Source organism: Lepidochelys kempii, chromosome 15, assembly GCF_965140285.1.
Source record: "Lepidochelys kempii isolate rLepKem1 chromosome 15, rLepKem1.hap1, whole genome shotgun sequence".
Lineage (NCBI taxonomy): Eukaryota > Metazoa > Chordata > Testudines > Cheloniidae > Lepidochelys > Lepidochelys kempii.
Window position 1 is genome coordinate 32,597,142 of NC_136394.1, and position 20,152 is coordinate 32,617,293.

General features: G+C 43.1%; 1 long non-coding RNA gene across 2 annotated transcripts in view; it reads left to right on the plus strand.

Annotated features, from left to right (window-relative positions):
* Positions 1 to 9,373: 9,373 nt before the first annotated feature.
* Positions 9,374 to 20,152, plus strand: part of LOC144929492 (uncharacterized) — a 47,224-nt gene continuing 36,445 nt past the window's right edge. For both annotated transcript variants that reach the window (XR_013634743.1, XR_013634742.1), the window contains exons 1-2: positions 9,374 to 9,458; positions 18,611 to 18,748. This is a non-coding gene — a long non-coding RNA (uncharacterized LOC144929492). The remainder of the gene's footprint in view (positions 9,459 to 18,610; positions 18,749 to 20,152) is intronic.

Sequence of the window (20,152 nt, forward strand, 5' to 3'; positions counted from 1 at the left end):
GTTAATTAGTGGACAAACTAATGAGGAAATAGCCTACTCCACCCATCACTCCCTTTTTGGGTTCTTAAAAGAAAGAGATTTTGTGGGAAAGTACGAAAGAACAAAAAAAGGAACAGACCAAAAGAAAGAACAGCTGGAAGAAAAGAACAGCTGGAGGCTACTGAAGCAAACTTCACCATCATGGCTGCCACGCCTGCCATTTCCTGGGACCTCAAGCCTTCATCATCCCGATGCTTACAGGTTTCGTGACCAGAATGAGCCAGAAAGAGAAGGACTCAGATGACAAATTGGTCAAAACTATAGTAGAGAATAGAATGATCAGACACGAAGCTGAACATGATTTGTTGTGGAAGAGTCAATACTCTTTTATAAAGGAGATGTTGGAGGGGTTGTAACGGGGTGGCACCCACTTCACGCGAGCGCCCCCTGGTCGGGTGTATGCATGCCTGCACTTTTTTCTCTGCTCACAGTGCCCCCTGTTGGCCGCTGTGCTTCTCAGCCCTCTGGCTGAGTCTCACACAGTCCATGTGCAAAACAAACAAACAAACCCCTTCTGTGGTACGCAGTCCAAAATGTCCTGCTGCTCTCCCTGGGCCCAGTCTTCTAACAGTCCAGCAGGGCCCATCATGGTACCCTCGCGTGATCTGGCTAGGTTGCCAGGTTCCTACTGGAATTGAGTAGCACCATATGGGCTTCTTCCCTGGGGACTCCTTATGTCTACTTGAGTCCTCAGTGACCCCAGCCCTCCTGCTGAGCCACCCCTTTTGGACTCAGCTCTCTGATCACAACTGCCTGCTGAGGCAGTCCCAGTGCAGCCCCCTTCCCTGGGATACCACAATTCTAATTCTCTTCCTTAGGGCATAGCCGCTTCCCCCAGACCTGGTCCCACCCACAGTATAGCAGCTGTGTGCTGCATCCCTTTACTAATTGCTGATCTACATTTCCCTGGGCCAGTTCCTTCTTTTCTTTATCTTTAATTAAAGGTTAAAAGGACTTTTTGATGGTGGTTTCCTGTGGTACTAAGTAAGATGAGATCTCTGTATACCAAACCTAGAACTTTGTTTAACATTGTTTAATGTTTAACGGTAACTGGGTTATATTAATATGCTTGGCTCTATTTTCCATCTAAGTTAATACAACAGGTTAATGACTGATCTGTACACAAGAGCTGGGGTTGCCATGTTTTTGTATCGTCCCTTAAGTAGTCTGGGCATCTGTTTATCCTAAATCACTCCACTGATCTTGCGCCAGACTTCCCCTGTGCTCAACAGCCTTGCTTGTAATTCTCTTGATTTCTCCATTTGCTACTAACCAGACCACAAATTACTTAAAATGCAGAAACCCAAGTTAGGTGCTGTCCTGCAATGTTAATACTAATCTGTATTGTTTCTGAACAAGTCTTCAGTCTTTTATTTACTCATTGTTAGGCCAGAGTTTATTAGTTCCCTGTTCCAGGCATCAAAATCTTCCTTAGTATCAGCCATTAGTGCAATATTGTCTGCATAGATAAATTTTGTACCACCTTCCATTTGGATTTGCTTACTGATGAAGTCCATCACAATTATGAATAGTAATGGACTAAGCACTGATCCCTGGTGGAGCCCAACCTTCACCTTGAAAACCTGTGTTACACCAAAGGGCATCTCTACTTTTTTCATGGAACCATCACAGAAACCCATCACCATTTGGACAAGATCACAGAATCATAGGCCTGGAATGGACCTTGCGAGGTCATCTAGTCCAGTCCCCTGTACTTGTGGCAGGACTAAGTATTATCTAGTACCATCCCTTACAGGTGTTTGTCTAACCTGCTCTTAACAATCTCCAGTGATGGAGATTCCACAGCCTCCCTAGGCAATTTATTCCAGTGCTTAACCACCCTGACAGGAAGATTTTCCTAATGTCCAATTTAAACCTCCCTTGTTGCAATTTAAGCCCATTGTTTCTTGTCCTTGCCTCAGAGGTTAATGAGACCGATTTTTCTCCCTCCTCTTTGTAACAACCTTTTATGTACTTGAAAACTGTTATGTCCCCTCTCAGTCTTCTCTTTTTCAGACTGAAGAAACCCAGTTTTTCAACCTTCCCTCATAGGTCATGTTTTCTAGACGTTTAATAATTTTTGTTGCTCTTCTCTTGAGTTTCTCCACTTTGTCCTGAAATGTGGCGCCCAGAACTGAACACAGTATTCCAGTTGAGGCCTAATCAGCGTGGAGTAGAGAGGAAGAATTACTTCTCGTGTCTTGCTTACAACATTCCTGCTAATACATCCCAGAATGATGTTTGCTTTTTTTGCAAAAGTTTTACACTGTTAACTCATATTTAGCTTGTGGTCCACTATGACCCCCGGATTCCTTTCCGCAGTACTCCTTCCTAGGCAGTCATTTCCCATGTGTACAACTGATTGTTCCCTTCCTAAGTACCCCATAGAATAGTAGCAGTTGCTTAGGTACTTTGTCGAATGCATTTTCCAAAGTGAGGGAAGCCCGACCATACTCCATGTTTCCCTCCAGCTTCTTTTCCACCAACCATCTAGCTATGAACATATCCCCAATTGCCTCTTTTTCTTTTTTAAAACCACTGCTTCTTTCCTAAAATAGGCTCTACTTTTTGGCAAATGTGACTGTCTATGATTCTCTCTAACAGTTTCATGCAGTGGGACTGCAATTTAATTCCTTGGTATTTCAAACAGTCATTTATATCACATTTTTGTTAGTATATCATTTCCAGTATTGACTTTCTTCATTCTTTTAGGACTTTTGGGATTCACCAAACCTCTCTCAAGGCTTTGATCATTTCTGTCGTGACTTTGTTGGACCTGCTGGTTTTCCAAGTGCCATCTTCAGCGGTGCTGCCTTGATGCCTGCTTCTGACAGGTCATTGACAGCTGTATTATCAGTTGACATGATAGTAGTGTAGCATAAGGTTTCTCCTCATTAAGCAGACTCTCATAGTATTCTCACCATCAGTTACATACCATGTCTCCTGTCACAAGCAGTCTGCCCCCTACATTCCTGACAAATGGTATGTTCATTCTGTCTTCCTTTCTTTCGTTTCTTGTCCACACAATCACACATATTTTTTTTTGTCAAGTTGAGGGCAGTTGATCAACTCATTATACAGCTTGTCTAACACTAGGTTTTTCGCCTTTCTGACTGTTGCTTTGCTGTTTTTCTCTTGGAGGCTCTATAGCTATTTTCCACCACCTTTCTGGCTTCTCTCTTATTTTTTTACTGCTTTCTGCACCTCCGCATTCCACTGCTGTTCTTCATGAGATTGCGGTCTGCTCAGCTTAGCACGTGTAGGATCTCAGCTTCTCAGATCAATACATTCTTGAAGATACACCACTCCTCTTTTGCTGTTCCAGTTTGAGTAGCTCTTGGCTCAAACCTTGTGACTGTCTCTCTAAACTTATCTGAAGTTGCCCTGCTCGGTCTCCACAATCTGATGCGTGTATTGTTAGAGCAAAGCTTATGCTGGGTCCATTTGCAAGTTGCTACTGTTACCAACAATGGCTTGTGTTGGGGTGCGACCGTTTAACTCAGGATGACATTACAATCTGTAACCATCTTCCTTTGGTTCATTCAGGTTAGCAAGAAATCTATTTGTGTGCTTACTCCACCACTTCATTACGTATAGCAATGACTTCCTCATTTCTTAAACCAAGTGTTGGCAGTCACCCACTGATTGTCTAAATGCAAGTCAAGTAGTGCGGCGCCTGCTGCATTCTCTGATCCCAGCTCATACTGTCCCCGTATTTGGTCAGAGCTTGAATGAGTTGAACCCACATGAGTAGGGACCTACCAATTTCACGGTCATAGGATTTTTAAAATAATAAATTTCATGATTTCAGCTATTTAAATCTGAAATTTCATGGTGTTGTAATTGTAAGGGTCCTGACCCAAAAAGGAGTTTGTGGGGTGGTCAGAAGGTTATTGTAGGGTGGGTTGCGGTACGGCGACCCTTACTTCTGCACTGCTGCTGGCAAGGTGCTGCCTTCAGAGCTGGGCAGCTGGAGAGCGGTAGCTCCTGGCCAGGAGCCCAGCTCTGAAGGCAGAGCCGCTGCCAGCAGCAGTGCAGAAGTAAGGATGGCATGGTATGGCATTGGCACCCTTACTTCTGCACTGCTGCTGGCAAGGAGCTGCCTTCAGATCTGGGCGCCTGGCCATCAGCCGCTGCTCTCCAGCCACCCAGCTCTGAAGGCAGTGCAGAAGCAAAGGTGGCCCCCATGACCCCCATAAAATAACCTTGCAACTCCCTTTTGGGTCAGGACCCCCCCCAGTTTAAAAACGCTGGTCGTCCCCCCCCCCCCGCATGAAATCTGTATAGTGTAGGGTAAAAGCACACAAAAGGCGAGATCTCCCAGGGGGAGACCAGATTTCATGGTCCGTGTTGTGTTTTTCATAGCTATGAATTTGGTAGGGCCCTACGCATGAGCACTGAAATCTCCCAGGATCAGCAGCAATTTCTCTGGTCCAGCCATATCTGCTAGGTTTTGCAGGCTCTGCCTGATCTCTTCCTTCTCTGTTGTGGGGTGTTTACCAATACCACAAATAACCTGCACTTCTTTCCTTGTATTCGGAGACCATTAAACAGTAATTCACACTAATGATGTCCCAAACGCTTTTACAAAGGTCATTGTAAATCACCACTCCTACACCATTTCTCTTTCCACCACCACCTGCATAGTACAGCTTACAGCCCAGACTGTATTTCCTAACCATCTGGTCTCCTGCACACAGAGTGTATCGATGTTTCTTTGGACCAACACATTCAGAGTAGCAACTTGTAAAGATTTGTTAAAAATTTGTTTCGGAAGACCAGATCTTCATCTGGTGTGTCACCTTTTGGGCTCAGCACAAACTTCTATATTCTTCAGGGAATATAGGATGAAATCCTGGTTTTACTGCAGCCAGTTGGAAAGACCCCTTTTGACTTCAGTGGCACCAGAATTTCACCCATTGCATCTGATGAAGTGAGCTGTACCTCACGAAAGCTTATGCTCAAATAAATTGGTTAGTCTCTAAGGTGCCACAAGTACTCCTTTTTGCGAATACAGACTAACACGGCTGTTACTCTGAAACCTGTCATTGTATAGTTGTCATTAGTGCTTGTGAGATGTGGTCTTTGGGGAGGGAGTGTGGTATAGTGGTGAAGCCAGGACCGAAGTAGAGTTCTGTATTCTTGTCATAGCTATACCACTGAATTGCTTTGTAGCCTTGGGAAGGTCAGTTTGTTTCTCTGTAGCTTCTCTGCAACGTGGATAATAGTTACTCCACACAGAGCTGTGAGATTTTCTTCATGAATGTTCATAAAACTATATCCTTGGATGGAAGATACTGCAGAAGCACAAATTATTATTTATTAACATACAAAGGGCAAACATACTGTGTATAGGCTAGTTAAAGATCCTAGGTCAAGTATGGCTGATAAGCCAGAGCCAGATGTGCTACACAATAGGCAGGTGTTGGGCAAATTTAATTCACTCCCTCACATACACACCGCTGCCTTGGATTACATAAAAGCATCTTTTCAACTCATCACTCACAAATGTGGGGCTGCAGTTCTGGAGATCATGGAATAATTTTCTCCAGTTTAGTGACTTTTGCTGCTGAGAGAAACTGCCCTTTGAATGTCACAGAAATCAGATTCCGTCAGTCTCTGTGGCCTGGGTAATAGTAACAGACAGCAGCATTCTAGTAGTAACAGTTTTACACATTCCATCCACACATGTTATGGCAAGGAAATCGTGTTAGCCAGCAGAGTCAAATAAAGCAGTAAGCTTTTCATCATAAAAGTGTCATGGACACCTCCTTCTATTTATAAACCCCGACCAAAAGGAAAAAAAAAAAAAAAAAAAGGAAATGAATAATAAGAGAACCCATTCCCCAAGCAGTTTTCTTACCCCAAAAAGGGAAAGGTATCAAAGGCTCTATGAAGTCCATAAGGGACTTTGCTCTTTCTATTTATTTATGTGGAAGGCACCCAAATACTATGGTGATGGGTGGTAGGACAAAGCCCTGAGACAGAGCAATAGGAATAACATGACATGTGGCAGTTGCCCAACTGCTGGACCTCCAGCCTAAACAAAATGTTTGATAATTTGATATTTTTATTTTTTTTAATTATTTGATAATACATCCAATAGAAAAGAATCTAACAGCAAATTCACAAGAATCTCTGCATTGCTGCAAAACCTGAAAATCTAAGCTTCAGTTTTACAAATTAAATCAAATTATCTAAACAGAGACTCCTACTGGTCCATCAAAGAATGTACAAGCCTTTTCTTAGGCATCTGCAGCCCTTGCAGCTCATGCACTCAGATACATATGCTGCTAACTCCCCCAACAGATATTTTAGAAGAGAATTCTTATGGGCCACCATATAAGGAAATAGCTTAAAACATTGGGAAACTCAAGCTATGCACCCTCTGTGAATTTTAAGGGTGGTGGTTTTGATTGTTTTTTCCTAAAGATATATGGCAACATTTGTAAAACTAATTTCTTTTTTCATTTTATTTCTTGTTGCCTCAGAAAATGAAGCTAGTAATTAAGATGCAGTTTGAATCATGCTTAATAAACTTTGCTGTCTTTCATTACATTTCACACTGGTGAGTGAAAACCATTATATACAGCCCCAGGTAACACTTTAAAATAGCTAACTTTGTTAAAAAAATCTGTTTTCCAAATTCCTTGTAATAAAATGTAATTGCATTTTCTGTTTTGTCTGTGTGTAGAATCTGGTCACATAAAGTACACTGGAGGAAAGTTCTTTTCAAGCAAAGTTACCTCTTGTCAAGACATCCAGCATATGGACAATCAGAAGTTGAAATATTATTTATTTAGTTCAAAAAATGTTCTAGGTACAGTATAGACAAATATGAAGACAAGCTCCCAATCACGGATTTTATATAATTGTATGTGTGTGTGGAGTGGGAGGGGGGTGGTTGTAGGTGCATTTGCACAGAATATGAGACAAAGAACACAGGTGCAAAAAGAAAGGCAAGTCAGCAGTGATACAGTTTAGCACATTTCAGAGTAGCAGCCATGTTAGTCTGTATCTGCAAAAAGAAATGGAGTACTTGTGGCACCTTAGAGACTAAAATTTATTTGAGCTCACAAATAAAGCTCACTTCATCTCCATGTTAATTTCAGATCTATTTTAATATAATTGCTGGGACTGTGGACTACCTTTTCAGAGGTGCCGAGCAGCCATTTGACTTCAGCTGTAGTGGCACGTCTGGAAAGGCAACTGTGTACGTCTTGTAGAAGCAGTGTGTCTGAAATCGCAATACTAAGGGTTCAGTAATATATATACTTGAAGTTAAACAGAAAAATGGAATGATAATTGGGAATTGTTTAAGAACATTTTACTAAATGCCCCAAAAAGCCATGGTCAAGAAAGAAGACTGCATTGGTTTAAAAGAAAGAAAGAAAGAAAAAGAATAAAAGGGAAGTTTATCATAATGAACATAAATCAGAAGCTAGGAATTGTAAAAAAAAATGATAAGGGAAGCTAAAGGACACAGGGAGAAATCAATGGCCAGAATTGTTCAGGAAAATAAGAGGACTTTTTAAAGTATATTTGGAACAAAAAAGAATCCTAACATTAGTATTTCTAGATAAAAATGGTAGAATTATCAATAATAATGCAGGAAAAGCAGAAATGTTCAATAAATATTCTGTATCTGGAAAAAGCCAGATGACGTAGTCATATCATATGATGGTGATGATGATGAAGAAACACTTTCCATTCCACTAGTAACGCAGGAGGATGTTAAACAGCAATTACCAAAGTTTGATATTCTTAAAACAGCAAGTCTGGATAACTTGCATCCAAGAGTTTTCAAAGAGCTGGCCAAGAAGCTAGCTAAGCAGTTAATCTTGATTTTCAGTAAATCTTGGAACATAGGGGAAGCTTCAGAAGACTGGAAGAAAACTAATGTTATAATAATATTTAAAAAGATTAAATGAAACAACCCAGATAATTATAGTCCTGTCAATCTGACATTGATTCCCAACAAAATAATGGAATGGCTGATGTGAGACTAAATTAATGAAGAAGTATAGAAAGATAATGTAATAATTCCCAATCAACATGGGTATATGGAAAACAGATCCTGTCAAACAAACTTGATATCTTTTTTGATGAGATTACAAGTTTGGTTGATAAAGATAAAAGTGTTGCTGCAATATAGTACAACTTCGGTAAGGGTTTTGAATTGGTACCTCACAACATTTTGATTAAAAAACTAGAGCAATACAAAATTAACGGGCACACATTAAATGGATTAAAATCTGGCTAAATGACAGGTCTCAAAATGTAACTGTAAATGGAGAATCATCCGAGCTGGTGTCCCACAGGGAACAGTTCTTGGCTGTATGCTAGTCGATATTTTTATCAATGACCTGAAAGAAAAAATAAAACCATCACTGGTAAACTTTGCAGATGATCCAAAGATTGGGGGAGTGGTAAAAAGCAAGTGGACAGGTCACTAATACAGAGTCATCTGGACTGCTTAGTACACTGGGCACAAGCAAACAATATGCTTTTTAATGTGGCTAAATGTAACTGTACACAGCTAGGCACAAAGAATGAAGGCCATATTTACAGGATAGGGGATTCTCTTCTGGGAAGCAGTGACTCTGAAAAAGACTTGAGTATCATGGTGGCTAATCAGCTCAACATGAGCGCCTAGGGTAACACTGTGGCTGAAAGGGCCGTGATCATTGTATGTACCAACAGGAATATCAAGTAGGACAAGGGAGCTTACGTTACCTCTGTTTTTGGCACTGGTGTGACTGCTGCTGGAACACCGCATCCAGTTCTGACATCCACCATTCAAAAACAACGTTGATAAATTTGAGCGGGTTCAGAGAAGAGCCACAAGAATGATTAAAGGGTGAAAAACATGCCTTATAGCAATAGAAACAAAGAGCGCAATCTGTTCATTTTAACAGAGAGAAGGTTAAGGGGTGATTTGATCACAGTTGGTAAGTATCTATATGGGGAACAGTAATTTGATAATGGTTTCTTCAGTTTAGCAGGCACAGGTATAACCTGATCCAATGGCTGGCAATTAAAACTAGACAAATTCAGACTGGAAATAAGGCACACATTTTCAACAATTAGGGTAAGTAAGTATTGGAATATCTTACCAAGGGCTTTGGTGCAGTCTCAACCACTGACAATGTTTAAAGCAAGATTGGCGCTTTGTCTAAAAGAGATGCTCCAGTTCAGACAGGAGTTAAGGAAAGACCTGTCGCATGTGTTACACAGGAATTCAGACAGGATGAGAGCAATGGCTCCTTCTGGCCGTATGAATCTATTGACTGTAAGATTTTTAAACATGTTTCCCCTTCTCTTACATAGGTGTGGTTCATGCCCTAGAGCTGCCCAGATCACTCCTGCAATAACCAGCAGACTCCTCTTCTTCTCTCTCACTGAAGGCCTGGAGTTAGGTAGGTTCATGAGATGCCTGCGTGAAGTGTGAATGAAGGCCCTTCTTTAGCATGTGTCTGTACAAATAAAGACACAATGAATCATCGGACAGGAAGGTTGACTGTTGTCTGACATGGAAACATACTTGTACTTTATCATTTTAATGTAATGTAAGTAATCAGCAGCAAGTGTAACCAATGCTGCCCCGTTGTGTGAGAATTCTAGGGTTAGCCTGTATAGCCATATAACACCACTCCCTCAAGATGAACTGAACAGTTGATTCAATTTGGACACATGCTGCAAGGGCTGGATCAAAGCGTAGGTACCACAGGCCTCTGTGCCTAAGGCTCCAGCTCCTTGCGCCATATGATTACATCACAGCCTCAGTGTTCACTTGAACAAAAGTACATTTCTAGTTCTCTTGGCTGCAAAGAAAAGCTTGAAAACACAAGCTACAGATACAGTGACATCTGCCTGAATCTACTGCCAGCCTGAACCAGTAGCGCTGATCTGAGTGACCCATGGATCTCTCTGAGATGTTAACGCCAAGATCCACTGCTTTGGGCGGGGGAAGTAGGGAGGGCATTGACAGCCCCAGCCCAGCTGAGGAGACTGGGTGGCAGAAGGTGCTACTGGGAGCCTTGGGGAGGGGGTCTTCATGTTGCCATATATATCTTTCTGGAGGGGAGGGGCCCCTGATGCCACTCCAAAGGGGCTGTGCAGAGACCCATGCCACTTTCCCTCCCTCCCTGGAAGGGGGGCCTCCCTCCCAATGCCACGCCATGTGACACATGCTGTTGGACAAATGGCCATGTAAGTGCAAAGGCTAGAAAGCCAAAGGATAGCAATAGGTTGTGGAAGGCTTGAGGTTGGTGGCAAGAGAGGTGTGCTGTAGAGAAACCTTGCTGTGGTGGGAGAAGAGGGTCTGGGTGAGAGGAGGGAGACCACAGCTGTTGATTTTCCTTTGAGAATGTCAGTAAGCACTTGCAGAAAGGGAGAAGGGCATGTGTGAGGAGGAGCAGCAGGGAGCCAAGCCATGGTTGTGGGAATGCATGCTGGGGAACGTAGGCAGTTTGGCTACCTGAGGCACAGATGTGGCCCCCATCATCCTAGTAGCTGGGACCTCACAATTGGCAGTGTATTCAGCCTTACATCACCTCTGGGAGGTAGGGCAGGGCTATTTGCAGTGTTGTACAGATGGGGAACTGAGGCACAGGTAGGCTAAGTGAATTGGCCAAGGTCATGTAAGATGTCTGGGGTAGGGCAGGGACTAGAACCTGGGTCTCTCAGGTTCTAGGCTAATGACCAATCCACTAGCCCGTCTTTTCCCTCCTTACTGGCTCAGAGGTATTCAGAGGCATGGAAATGGGAGTGGAGGAAGCAGCTGTTTGGGGTAACCCAGGGCTAGGACGTTAGTGAAAACGACTTTGATGGGCAAGAGCATGCCAGGTCACAATTAGAGGAGTGAGCAAAGAAGGAGGAGACAATACATGAGACAGAGAAGGTGCAGGAAGGACCAGGGAGGAGGGGATGAGTGCAGTAGTGAAGTCATGGAAATTGATGGGCTGAATATGAGGGAAGGGTTGGGTGGAGAGGTGTTTGGGTGTTGCCGACAGATGAGGTTCTCTGGGAGCATGAGAAGAAAGGAGAAGAGTTATATACGGAATTCAGTATAGCCGTGCTGGCCTAATAGGGCCACCTCCTATTGAGACTTGCTACTAGTTGCTATTTTATCACTGTATAGGGGGTAGCCATATTAGTCTGTATCCACAAAAACAACAAGGAGTCCGGTGGCACCTTAAAGACTAACAGATTTATTTGGGCATAAGCTTTCATGGGCTAGAACCCACTTCATCGGATCCATGGAGTGAAAATTACAGATGCAAGCATTATTATACTGACACATGAAGAGAAGTGGAGAACCAGTGATGACAGGGTCAATTCGATCAGGGTGGATGTGGTCCACTCCCAATAATAGATGAGGAGGTGTCAATTCCAGGAGAGGCAAAGCTGCTTTTGTAAGAGCCAGCCACTCCCAGTCCCAAATTAATGGTGTTATATTTGCAAATGAATTTTAGTTCCGCTGTTTCTCTTTGAAGTCTGTTGCTGAAGTTTTTTTGTTCAAGCATAGCTACTTTTAAATCTGTTATTGAATGTTCAGGAAGATTGAAGTGTTCTCCTACTGGCTTTTGTATGTTACCATTCCTGATGTCTGATTTGTGTCCATTTATTTTTTTATGTAGGGACTGTCTGGTTTGGCCAATGTACATGGCAGAGGGGCATTGCTGGCACATGACGGCATATATAGCATTAGTAGACGTGCAGATGAATGAGCCTCTGATGGTGTGGCTGATGTGGTTGGGTCCTCTGATGGTGTCGCTAGAGTAGATATAGGGACAGAGTAGGCAACGAGGTTTGCTACAGGGATTGGTTCCTGGATTAGTGTTTCTGTGGTGTGGTGTATAGTTGCTGGTGAGTATTTGCTTCAGGTTGGGGGGCTGTCTGTAAGCGGGGACTGGCCTGTCTCCCAAGGTCTGTGAGAGTGAGGGATCGTTTTTCAGGATAGGTTCTAGATCACTGATGATGTGTTGGAGAGGTTTTAGCTGGGGGCTGTACGAGATGGTCTGTGGTGTTCTGTTATTTTCCTTGTTGGGTCTGTCCTGTAGTAGGTGATTTCTGGGTACCTGTCTCGCTCTGTCAATCTGTTTCCTCACTTCTCCAGGTGGATATTGTAGTTTTAAGAATGCTTGATAAAGATCTTGTAGGTGTTTGTCTCTGTCTGAGGGATTGGAGCAAATTCGGTTGTATCTTAGGGCTTGGCTGTAGACAGTGGATCGTGTGATGTGTCCTGGACGGAAGCTGGAGGCATGTAGGTAACTATAGCGGTCAGTAGGTTTCTGGAATAGGGTGGTGTTTATGTAACCATCATTTACTTGTACTGTAGTGTCCAGGAAGTGGATCTCTTGTGTGGACTGGTCCAGGCTGGTGGGGTGGAAGTTGTTGAAATCCAGGTGGAATTCTTCAAGGGCCTCCTTCCCGTGGGTCCATATGATGAAGATGTCATCAGTGTAGCGCAAGTAGAGGAGGGGCGCTAGGGGACGAGAGCTGAGGAAGTGTTGCTCTAAGTCAGCCATAAAAATATTGGCATACTGTGGGGCCATGCGGGTACCCATAGCAGTGCCACTGACTTGAAAGTATAAGTTGTCTCCAAATCTGAAATGGTTGTGGGTGAGGACAAAGTCACAAAGCTCAGCCACCAGGTGTGCTGTGGCCTCATCAGGGTTATTGTTCCTGACAGCTTGTAGTCCATCCTCATGTGGAATATTGGTGTAAAGAGCTTCTACATCCATGGTGGCCAGGAAGGTGTTTTCAGGAAGATCACCAATGCATTGTAGTTTCCTTAGGAAGTCGGTGGTGTCTCGAAGGTGGCTAGGAGTGCTGGTAGCGTAGGGTCTGAGGAGAGAGTTCCCGATAATCCTGCTGTAAGAGTGCCGATGCTTGAGATGATGGGGTGTCCAGGGTTTCCAGGTTTATGGATCTTGGATAGCAGATAGAATACCCCTGGTCGGGGCTCTGGGGGTGTGTCTGTGTAGATTTGTTCCCATGCTATCGCAGGGAGTTTATTGAGCAGATGGTGTAGTTTCTTTTGGTACTCTTCAGTGGGGTCAGAGGATAGTGGTCTGTAGAATATGGTGTTGGAGAGTTGCCTGGCAGCCTCCTGTTCGTAATCCGACCTGTTCATGATGACTACAGCACCTCCTTTGTCAGCCCCTTTGGTTATAACATCAGAGTTGTTTCTGAGGCTGTGGATGGCGTTGTGTTCTGTATGGCTGAGGTTATGGGGCAAGTGATGCTGTTTGTTCACAATTTCAGCCTGTACACATCTGCGGAAGCACTCTATGTAGAAGGCCAGTCTGTCATTTCGACAGGAGGAGTCCACGCAGAATTCCTCTTCTTGTAGTGTTGGTAGGAGGGTTCCTGTGGGTCAGTGCGCTGTTCAGTGGTGTGTTGAAAATATTCCTTGAGTCGGAGATGACAGAGTAGGCTTCCAGATCACTGCAGAACTGTATCATGTTCGTGGGGGTGGTGGGGCAGAAAGAGTCCACTTTTGAGGTTCTCCACTTGCGAGGTAACGCCCTTCTTGTCATGTGTCAGTATAATAACGCCTGCATCTGTAATTTTCACTCCATGTATCTGATGAATTGGGTTTTAGCCCTCGAAAGCTTATGCCCAAATAAATCTGTTTGTCTTTAAGGTGCCACCGGACTCCTTGTTGTTTTTATTTTATCACTGAGATTCAGCATTCCCTTCACCACAGAATGTAGACTGAATTGCACAGGAGACACTTGCTGAGTTGCATACGTGGGTGTTTTGTTCGACTTGCTCCCTGGTGCTGTAATCCGCAAGCTATGCGTTGTGATGCCCTGGTAGCTGCACAATGACATTCAGAACCATGTGGGGGAGCAGCATTTCCAGTCCCGAGCACTGAAAATTATGAGTCACCCCCGCATTGTGACTTTTTAAAATAATACATTAGGGTTCTTTTTCTTTGCTTTCTGGTTTCTGAGCTGGTTGGTTACACGCTAGGCATATTTCCTAGCTTTTTCTCCACAACCACAAGGGCTAGAAACTTAAAGTAAAAGCTGAGATTCTCACACAATCACAGGACTATGGTAGTTGGGCCTTGGAGAAAAACACCAAGTATTGTGAAAGCTGGCAGCAACGAGGAAGGGAGATGACTCAAGGAAGGGGCTTTCTCTTGCTTACAAAACAGTTCACGGAATGATAAAGTTAACAACGATTTTATGGTGTACTGCTACTCTGCTCCTGGAGAAGGGCAGTGAGCCAGTTTTACAGGACCAGCCTTGAAGCTCTAGGTATGAAGCAGGACAGCATGCAATTTTTAATGATGTTTTTTCATTTATGGGTAGGACCCTACCAAATTCATGGTCCATTTTGGTCAATTTCACAGTCATAGGGTTTTAAAAATAGTAAATTTCATTATTTCAGCTATTTAAATCTGAAATTTCACGGTGTTGTAATTGTAGGGGTCCTGACCCAAAAAGGAGTTGTGTGGGAGGGAGGGGTTTCAAGGTTATTGTAGAGGGGGTTGGGGTACCACTACCCTTACTTCTGTGCTGCTGCTGAAGGCAGCGCTGGGCAGCTGGAGAGCGGCGGCTGCTGGTCAGGAGCCCAGCTCTGAAGGCAGAACCGCCGCCAGAAGGGATGGCATGGTAGGGCTTTGCCACCCTTGCTTCTGCGCTGCTGCCTGCAGAGTTGGGACCTCAGTCAGCAGCCGCCACTGTCTGGCTGACCAACTCTGAGGACGGGAGCACAGAAGTAAGAGCGGCACGGTAGGGCGTTGCCACCCTTATTTCTGCACTGCTGCTGGTGGGGCGCCGCCTTCAGAGCCGGGCGCCCGGCCAACAGCCCCCACTCTCTGGCCACCCAGCCCTAAAGACAGTGCAGAAGTAAGGCTGGCAATACCGCGACCCTCCCTCAACTCCCTTTTGGGTCAGGACCCCCAGTTTGAGAAATGCTGGTCTCCCCCATGAAATCTGTACAAGCACACAAAAGATCAGACTTCATGGTCCGTGATGTGTTTTTCATGTCTGTGAATTTGGTAGCGCCCTGTTTATGGGATAATGGTTAGTGCCTGACTTCTCTGGATACTGCAGATCCTTTCACTTTGTTGGGCTGATTTGCATCCTGCAAAGATTAGTCCTTGTGTTTGATCCGCAGTCCGTGGCCGTGGCACTGGCAGAATGGTTCTGAGTTACTTAATCCTCTAAATTAGCTTTGCCAGCTAGCTCTGGTCTCACTTCTTGGTATTCTCAATGAACCAACCAACACTCACCCTGGTTTCTTTGCTGGCAGTGGGTGGCCTTAGGAACAATTAACACTAGCTTTTACTTGCTAGTCATTTGTCATTCAGTAACATTTCATTACTCTTAGTTGACAGCTGCTGGATTCCTGTCTCCTGTGCTGGGGGTGGGAAGGGGCAGCTTATGAATACAACCCCTGAAATTCTGTACTGCGTTAACCATGCAGTAGGTCTGTAAGAGAGCTTGTGGGGAGCAATGCATGAAACTGCTTTCAGTCACATTCCTGTTTTATTTATAAACACTCGGGCCCAACCTGGACTAATTAGTAAATAATTGGGTATAAAGAGAAAATTTCTAGTTTGCAAATGATTCCCTTGTGGTTAGAAAAGAATTCCCAAAAATTGTCAAATTCGAACTTGATTATCATCCAGAAAACAGCGCTGTGTGTGTGTGGGGTGTTTACTCTGAACTCACTTTGCATAGTATCAGCTGACAAATCCTTCCTATAAATTACCTGCAGCCTGGAATATGGACTAGGAAGTGCAGAGAGACTGATTCAGAGCCCGGAGTATTGCCTCTGCTCCACTTCGCTGGCCCTGGTTAAGGCAACACCTGGTGGGGCCTTTACCCTGGCAGTAACTTGGAACTAGGGCTGTCAAGCGATTAAAAAAAATCAGTCATGAGTAATCGCACTGTTAACATTAGAATACCATTTATTTTAAATATTTTTGAATGTTTACTACATTTTCAAATATATTGATTTCAGTTACAACACAGAATACGAAGTGTACAGTCCTCACTCTATATTTATTTTTGATTACAAATATTTGCAGTGTAAAAACAAAAAAATAGTATTTTTCAATTCACCTCATACAAGTACTGTAGTGCAATCTCTATCATGAAAGTTGAACTTTCAAATGTAGAATTATGTAAAAAAAAAACTGCATTCAAAAATAAAACAATGTAAAACTTTAGAGTCTACAAGTCCACTCAGTCCTACTTCTTGGTCAGCCAGTCACTCAAACAAACAAGGTTGGTTACAATTTGCTGGAGATAATGCTGCCTGCTTCTTGTTTACAATGTCACCTGAAAGTGAGAACAGGTGTTTGCATGGCACTGTTGTAACTGGTGTTGCAAGATATTTACGTGCCAGATGCACTAAAGATTCACATGTCCCTTCATGCTTCAACCACCATTCCAGAGGACATGCTTCCATGCTGATGACAGGTTTTGCTTGATAACAATCCAAAGCAGTGCAGGCTGACACATGTTCATTTTCATCATCTGAGTCAGATGCCACCAGCAGAAGGTTGATTTTCTTTTTTGGTGGTTTGGGTTTTGTAGTTTCCACATCTGAGTGTTGCTCTTTTAAGACTTCTAAAAGCATGCTCCACATCTCATCCCTCTCAGATTTTTGATGGCACTTCAGATTCTTAAACCTTGGGTCGAGTGCTGTACCTATTTTTAGAAATCTCACATTGGTACCTATTTTGCGTTTTGTCAAATCTGCAGTGAAAGTGTTCTTAAAATGAACATGTGCTGAGTCATCATCCAAGACTACTAGAACATGAAATATATGCAGAATGCAGGTAAAACAGAGCAGAAGACATACAATTCTCCCCCCAAGGAGGTCAGTCACAAATTTAATGGATGCAGTTTTGTTTTTTTTTAACAAGCATCATCTGCATGGAAGCATGTCCTCTGGCAAGATGGCCGAAGCATGAAGGGGCATACGAATGTTTAGCATATCTGGCACATAAATACCTTGCAATGCCGGCTACAAAAGTGTCATGCGAACCCCTGTTCTCACTTTCAGGTGACATTGTAAATAAGAAGCAAGCAGCAGTATCGCCTGTCAATGTAAACAAACTTGTTTGTCTTAGTGATTGGCAGAATAAGAAGTAGGACTGAGTGGACTTGTAGGCTCTAAAGTTGTACAGTTTTGTTTTTGAGAGCAGTTATGTAACTAAAAAATATGCATTTGTAAGTTACACTTTCACGATGAGATTGCACTTCAATACTTGTATGAGGTGAATTGAAAAATACTATTTCTTTTGTTTATCATTTTTACAGTGCATATTATTTATAATCATAGAATCATAGAATATCAGGGTTGGAAGGGACCCCAGAAGGTCATCTAGTCCAACCCCCTGCTCAAAGCAGGACCAATTCCCAGTTAAATCATCCCAGCCAGGGCTTTGTCAAGCCTGACCTTAAAAACCACTAAGGAAGGAGATTCTACCACCTCCCTAGGTAACGCATTCCAGTGATTCACCACCCTCTTAGTGAAAAAGTTTTTCCTAATATCCAGCCTAAACCTCCCCCACTGCAACTTGAGACCATTACTCCTCGTTCTGTCATCTGCTACCATTGAGAACAGTCTAGAGCCATCCTCTTTGGAACCCCCTTTCAGGTAGTTGAAAGCAGCTATCAAATCCCCCCTCATTCTTCTCTTCTGCAGGCTAAACAATCCCAGCTCCCTCAGCCTCTCCTCATAACTCATGTGTTCCAGTCCCCTAATCATTTTTGTTGCTCTTCGCTGGACTCTCTCCAATTTATCCACATCCTTCTTGAAGTGTGGGGCCCAAAACTGGACACAGTACTCCAGATGAGGCCTCACCAATGTCGAATAGAGGGGAACGATCACGTCCCTCGATCTGCTCGCTATGCCCCTACTTATACATCCCAAAATGCCATTGGCCTTCTTGGCAACAAGGGCACACTGCTGACTCAACAAGGGCACACTGCTGACTCAATAATAAAAAAATATAAAGTGAGCACTGTGCACTTTGTATTCTGTGTTGTAACTGAAATCAATATTGAAAATGTAGAAAAACATCCAAAATATTGAATAAATTTCAGTTGGTATTCAATTTTTATAAGTGCGAGATTCATTGCGATTAATTTTTTAATTGTGATTAATTTTTTTAGAGTTAATCGAATGAATTAACTGCGATTAATTGACAGCCTTACTTGGAATGTTAATTGCCCAAATCAGAATCCTTAGGCCCATTTCTCCTCATATAATCCTGCCAAGCTCCAATTTCTGCACTCACCCAGACACTAGAAAGTGCAGTAGCTTCCTTTAATGCTAACATCACCCATTAACCAGCCCTTTCAGATAGAAAAGAGTGTGTGGTAAAGGGTACCCGAAGGCCTCTTTCCTCTTGCACTGTCAGTCCCCTGTGGTAACCTAGAACCAGCTCCAGCAGCACTGAAGATGGTGCACTGACTGTAATTAGCAAACACATTTTTAAACACCACTGCCTTTGCCTACAAGGTGTGATGTGTATTAAAAACATGTTAATAAACAAGTGTGCTAAACATATCTCATTTTCCTGATCTAGAGAGGCCCATGGTAGAACAGGCTTTAAAGGAAACATATTAGCAGGAGATTTCAGATTTCAAAGCCACAAAGAAGATCCTCCCATCTGAGTGTCTTGGACATGGTTGGGGATATACATCCCACTGATTTTGTCTGGAAGGTAAGAGAATGATAAAGTGCCCAGCAAGGGCCGCACTAAGCTCTCAAGCTTTTAGTATTTTCCTTTATGTGGTTTTCAAAATATAGACTGACTGCCGTCCGCTGTTGCAACTCTCCCCGCATATGGACATTTGTCTTTTGTTTACCCAGCTAGCTACAGTCTATGCTTTCTCTGAAACCCTCATTCTCTTTGTTTATATCCAAATTATACCACACACAATAGTATTGTCTTGAGTGGCCGCATCCTGGAGGCTCCACAACTCAGATGCAGACTCAGTACCTTATCTGCTGTAGTTTCTTATAGAGCTGCTGACTTCCTAGGGATTTCAGTTTCTCAATGAAAATAACATTGGTTGGACTTGCCATTCTTGATTGTGAATCTAACATTTTTAAAGGTATTAGCACCTCAATGGCTCCTGGCTATTTGCAGCAGAATCTGTACCTTCCAAGAGATGGAAACACATTTCATCTGCAAACTGAGAAGTTAGTAGAAATATCCTACTGCAGATTTACAAAGTGATTACAAGCTTGTGCATATGGGTTATTAATGGTAAAACAAATGGAAAGTTTTTTCATTTTGTGAGCCTTGCAAAAAGATTTGCTTATAGGTATATTAGGCCAGATTTTCACCTACACTAAGAACTGCTGAGAGTGCCATCTAGGAGCAGATTATGGCTCCTTGATTCTGTGAACAGGTCTGTGTCAGCTTAGTGGCTGCTCTAATCTATGACAGTTACATCTATCCCCTAGGGGACCATAGCCCAGCTGAAAATTGGCCAAATGGAGTAGAACACTAGGGGGCAATGGCCAGGATGGTTCATCCAGGAGCCAGCGCTGCATCAGCTTAGAGCACTGGGGAATTCTCAACTGGCCAGATTCCAGGTCCTTTGTCCCACGTAAGCAGTGCAAAAGAATCAGGTCAGAGAAGAGGAGCCAAACACATTAGCCTTTGCGAACCCAGACACAAAGGGAGGATAAATTAAATTCTTCTTGCTTGCAATGAAGGAACAAGCATTTCCAAAATTAATAATGTTTCTCCCAACCGGGAGTTGCTACAGACTATCAGGTATCTCTGAAATTCAGGATTTTTCATACACAAAACTGTTAATCTAAAATTACTTTTATAACAACCTCAAAATTAGTGTTTGAAAATAGCTGAGCATTTAAAAGACAGGAAATTCACATTTAAAGTTCAGACACTACATTGGGCTCATAGCCTGGCTCACCATCCACTTAAAAGGTATATTATTCTTACACCTTTTGAACGTGATCATCAGCGTGGAATCTGGGGGCTTTACAAGACTGTAGAGAGATCAGTATTCCACTAAAAGGAAGAATTCTGCTTTCCTGCCTTCACTGATTCTGCTCCTGTGTGTATTCTTTCTTGATGATTGGCTTCCAAGAC